Source organism: Homalodisca vitripennis, chromosome 3 (assembly GCF_021130785.1).
Source record: "Homalodisca vitripennis isolate AUS2020 chromosome 3, UT_GWSS_2.1, whole genome shotgun sequence".
Lineage (NCBI taxonomy): Eukaryota > Metazoa > Arthropoda > Insecta > Hemiptera > Cicadellidae > Homalodisca > Homalodisca vitripennis.
This window is the reverse complement of record NC_060209.1, coordinates 66,705,419-66,711,405: the sequence shown is the minus strand read 5'-3', so window position 1 is coordinate 66,711,405 and position 5,987 is coordinate 66,705,419. Positions and strand designations below refer to the sequence as shown.

Genomic DNA, 5,987 nt, shown 5'->3' with positions numbered 1-5,987 from the left:
ATAAAGCATTTAAATGGAATTTTGTTTTGTTTTCATCACACATTTAAACGATTTGCAAATAAAAGAATGCAAATTTTTGGAAAGGGTTATAAGTTATATTTGATACACATAAAAGTATCACAATGGCACAAACAAGAGCTGGTTTTTAATCTTAAAATAGTTTATAAAGTGAATATCTTCGATACCTTATAACAGAGATCTGAAAAAAATCAGTTAGCGCATTATTCAAGTTTTGTCACTGCGCTAACTCAAATTTTATTGTTTTAGTAGAAGCAAAAGCACAGTTGTTTTTATATATAAAATTGGTAGTATTTCTATTTCGAGCTATTAAGCACTGATAATTAAATAAAACGTGTGTTTTAATTTTGTTCCTCGTAAGACAAAAAAACTGTTGTTCACCACACGGAGCAGAATTGTTTTCAGCAGCTTAAGCCTATTTCCAACCTCGGTTTCGCCTTGTTCGTAAAACAACGCTTGCGCACCGAAAACCACTTTATTCTCTTTGATTCTATGGACGTAAGCTACTTTACGCCCATAACTCATAGTCGAAATAGTGGGTTCACAATTTAACTGCCGTTGTATATAAAACTGTTCAGCTATAAGACATGCGATTGGTGACTTGTAACATTAATAACATTGTAACATGTGAATAAATATCAACTTGATGTGGATATTTTTTTATTATTAATATAACCAAAAATGTGTCTAGAAAATGCCTTCCTAAATTATTGATGTAGATAAGTATATGGTGATATCTCCTTTCCGCCAAAATAACACGTTAAAATACCATGTGCGTGTATTTCATCAATAATACGAATATAATAATCTTTTCCTCGTTTTTGATATAAGAAGGGTTTTAGAATTGTAAAAAAAGTATTTACATTTGAGCGTTTTCCGTTTGAGTCGGTGACGTTACGGCGAATTAAAGGTTTGGTTTCTCGTACTCAGTCAAAGACTCGCCTTTATCCATTTCAATATTTGCGATACTGTGGAGCTTTTCTACCCCACCCCCTTCCCCCGACCACTTTCATTCCCTCTTCCATTTAAATAATTTCTCTTCGTTCCCGTATAACTAATCTAAAAAATTCTTTTTCCAGCAACGGTTCACATCGGTAACACATTTGTCATCAAATTTTCGGAGCAATTACTAAAATATACGAAAACAATATTTAAACTAGTAAATATGAAAAGAAATATACAATTATTTAAATGTATACTGAATTTTCACATGGTCCTGCATACATTCAAGTAGTAAATAATTGTCAGCGGAGCCGGTCAAATACTACGAGCTATTAGGATAGTGTACACACTTAGAACTTACCATTAAATTATATAAGTTCTATTTCCGGTACATAAATCAAATTATGAATAATAAACTGAGATTTCAAGAATAATAGACATCGTAATATTGTACTTAAAACTATTAACCACAGAGAATAAATAAGTTTCGGAAAGAAATGTTCACTAGTGATAATACAGTTTCGTAATGATATTATATTTAGAAAACCAAACATTAACTAATTTTTGTAGGCAATATGTACATAGTGAATGTGTGGTGAGAGTACACACATTCAGGACGTTGTATCTAAACGTATACGTGTCTGGATAAAGGGTTAAAAGACAGAACTTATTATCAAATTCCCACAAGCCAGACCTTTGGATCTCTTAAAGCTACTCTCATTATACATGGTTTGAGGCGAGACATTGTACATGGTGGGTTACTTTATCAGCCAATGTTTCATCAAAGACAGATCTAATTTGCATGTCTTAAAGTCTGCATTGTGTTCTTGTATTCCTAGTTTCGTTCTTATTTCCTTTGAAATAATTTAAGATACGTTCGGTTTATAATAGCTCTTTCGGTGTTAGTAAAGTTACTCTTATAGCTCTGTCATCTTCAACTTTAGTAAACAACACCTCAAGACTTCTCTTTTGTAAGTTATACAATCCAAATTTATATATCTGTGAGAAAGTCATTACAGTCCTGATCAGCCCTAAATTCGCTTCGATCTGAATTTTGTACCCTTTAGTTTCATTCAAACATTATTGAGCCAATAGAAACATTATTTTAAAGTATTTTAAAATGAACAGTCATTAAGATCATAAGTAGTCGTGTTCTACCAAACGACCGGGCAAAAACAAATTTGTTAATAACAATAACATTTTTTAAATGTAATAAAAACATCTTAACTGCTGTTAAAACTACATAATAGTATTGAAGTTGCATTGACAAATAATAAAAATGCAAAATTAAAGTTTTGTTTGAGTTTGCACACACTCAACATCAACCACGAGTACTGCAGATAACACAACAAAAACTTATTGTTATCTCACCTAGATGGTGCCAACGTCGGGAACGCTTCAGTTTTTGATTGGCATACGCAATGTTTCTTCCAATACCAAGTCCCAATACTGCAATCATGGAAAAGCTGTTAAGGTAACCGATATATAATAAATGTAAATTCGAATTCCAAAATGTGGTGCCATTCTCTCTCTGTTGTAGAGACTATTCGAAAACCAAGAAACGGTGTAACAATTTAAACACGTTTTCTAATAGAGATTATTATTTTGTACCAAAGTAGATATTTTGAGTAACGTTTCAGTCGTGGGGTTCATCACTATCTCATTTTAGGGCCTTTTTCGTATGACCTGTCTTTATAAATAAAGTAACAATATTGTATCTTGTACGGTTTCTCTAAAAAACATGACGTTTTCCAATGAAACCCAACAGTATTTACTGTTTTTACTCATCCTGGGTCATATGGCCGTCCTGAATAAGCTGCACAGGATCTGTCGTTAGCCCTAACATTGTATCACCCACTCTATTTCTCTAGAACGTTCACATGATTTAGGCTTAGTTAAAATTGTTCATTCCAGTTTGAAAGTATCTGTTGAGCATTTCATGTACTGCAATTTCCGAGTATTTATAATGAATGAATTTACAGTAACCGAGATCAGTTGATGTGTTTCTTTAACGACTTTTTAACAAAGTGGATAAATATCTACTCTATCCTTGTCGTTTTAATCGTGTGAAGACGATCAAATTGACACTCCAGAGGCTTGGATAACGCTCGGACAATCCCGTAGTGGTGGGTACAATGCAATGTCTGCTGTCAGTACCGCTCTTACCGTGCCGAGGTGACAGTACTCGAGCTCGGGCGGGCGATGACCTCAGCGCGACCTCGGCGCTGTGGCTGCGTTACTATGGCGAGGTCGCGGGCCACTGCACTGGGTGCCTGCCTCAGTACCCACATTGTGACGGGAGAGATCGGGATAGTTCTAGGAACCCTGCACATTCCTCCTTACCCGCCACCTTCGCTCACCTCCCTCTGCTCGCTACTATTCATTCTCCTCCTCGTTCTTGCCTTGCCGTGCCGAGGTGACAGTACTCGAGCTCGGGCGGGCGATGACCTCACCGCGACCTCGCCACAGTAACGCAGCCACAGCACCGAGGTTGCGGGCCACTGCACTGGGTGCCTACCTCAGTGCCCACATTGTGACGGGAGAGATTCTAGGAACCCTGCACATTCCTCGACACCGTCACCTTTCGCTCACCTTCTTCCCCCCCCCACCCCTTCGCTGGAACTAATCCTCATCGTTCTGTCGCTGAAGACTTCTGAGTTAATTATTTGTCGCTACTGGTAATTAATGATATTGCTTATGGTACACCACTTATAATGAATATTCACAGTTTCATTTGCTTTTGTCTTATTCCCTAATTTTTTCTTACACTAGCTTATATACTCCAATATATTCGCTGTCTTTAATTTAATTGTGATAATTTATCCCACATCCTTCAATATTGTCATTGTTAGGTTTAAAAGACATAATCTCCACGAACGTTGATATTATCGATTGTTTGTACATTTTAAAGTATATGTTTAATATAAGATTTTAAAAATTACTACTTACGCATTTTATTTAAGTGCAAAATATCTGGAGTAAGAATTTATGTTAATATTTATAGTCTGCTTTAATAAAATAATGCTTTAATTCACAATACGTACGGGTACATATAATTATTTTTAAATTAGATAAGTAATGTAAAAGCACCATACAATACCGGATTATTTAAAACGTATAATGTAAAAAAAATACTGTGTGCCATATTGTAAAATTATAATACTTAAAATAATAAATGAGGCGATTTTCAGTGCAGTATTCGAACTATTGGAACAAGTAGAAGTATTGTTCCAATACACTGTGATGCAAAAAGAATGTACCCCTGGTGGGACTCGAACCCACAATCCCCGGTTTAGGAGACCGATGCCTTATCCATTAGGCCACAGGGGCTTGTTTTGGAAGGGCAATCAGTCGCTATTTGAGACTCGAGTACATAGCTTTACAATAATATATATATTGAAAAATTGTTTTAGACTGCATATTTTGAATTGTAATTGTTATAATTGTAAATTGTAATTGCAACTACACATAAGGCCTATAGCTACTTATAGGTTTGTAATAATTTGGTAATCCATCTAAATTCCATAGAAAGTTGAAACTACATATAGTTTGTTTGTAGTAATTGTTACATATTGTGATAACTGTGGCATTATGAAAAAATAAAGTTTGGTTGTATAGAGAATTTTACCAATGAACCATAACCACGTTATAACTACAATGGTAAAGTGACTGAAATTTGACGGTTACAGTTCGATATTAAATACATTCTACTATTCATTCATACAAAACACCACATGAATGAAATCATTATCAAATCTCTAACTTGTTCAAGAACAATACTTTTCCCTCATTTATAGAATTTGTGAAAATTTAAAAACCGCTGCATTAACTGACGGATTCCGACAAATTCTTGTACGGGGACATAAACATACTGTTACACTCAAGACATCCTGACATATTGACAGTCGCATATTTACCAGAGGTTAAACCAAGATAACTTTTGGGCAATTCAGTACATTATAGTAGCCTAAATGATAGAGAAAATAGGTAATATATTTTCAATATATGCTTTAGTGTTGAATTTTCTTGAAAACGTGTATGTTAAAAGTCTTTAATTGTTCGTAGGTAAGAAATGTGCCACCACATATAGTTTAGATTTCCATATAACGTTTATTCAGTATTTTTTGTGATAAAAAAGCGAACAACTAGTTGTAAAACAATGTTCGTGGATTATCAAAAACACACTTATGTAGCGGGAATGTTACAATATTAGTACACACGTAACAAAATGTATTTATTTAATTGTAAGAAAGTTTAAATTCTAGTATATTTTATTACAGTGTTTAATTCTCCTTCAAAACGCTTAACCATGGAGATCAAAGCGCCAAATGAGGGCAAATGCAAAAAGCCCAAAAGCCGCACTGCATTTTCATATTTCAGATTCTTCATTTCTGTTTTTTATTTTTGCACGGCCTTTAAAAGCCTTTTAAGCTTTGCCTAGCCACGGTAAAAATAAATATAAGCCACATTCCCTGATTTACAAGTAACGACTTTTTAATGCTCAGTTCATTCACGAAAAATTACAAAAGCAAAATAATTCAAGCATGGAACGTCAAGCTATAAAAACAAAACTGTTGACAAGTGGAATGTAACTGAGAAAATACGTTTGTAATGTTTCAAATAAAAACAAACTGTTAAAATCATAAAACATTTAAAAACCTGAAATACACTTTTATCTTTCACAGTTATTTCAATTTTACGCTTATGGAAAAGATATAAAATGTGTTTTAAGACATTCATCGTTTCTTATTTTTATTTATTTATACTATGTTATGTTAAAATGGTTTATAAGGTGTATTATAGTCATTATTTCAAAATAAAGTAACCACCTTACTAAATCAACTAACTTAAAATTATCTCTTGTTAACACTGATTTGTATTATTCTACCAAAATACACAATCACGGAAAAGCAGAATAATCTCTATACATAAAGACGCATTGCCCTCACTCACTCTTCACTAATTCTACTTCTCGATATAACTGAATGTTTGGCACACGAATGTATCATGACTTAAACAGAAAAAAT

General features: G+C 33.9%; 1 non-coding gene across 1 annotated transcript; it reads right to left on the bottom strand.

Annotated features, from left to right (window-relative positions):
• Window positions 1–4,217: 4,217 nt before the first annotated feature.
• Window positions 4,218–4,290, bottom strand: Trnar-ccu. The gene has a single exon. It is a non-coding gene; the product is annotated as a tRNA-Arg (tRNA).
• Between the last annotated feature and the right edge of the window lie 1,697 nt (window positions 4,291–5,987).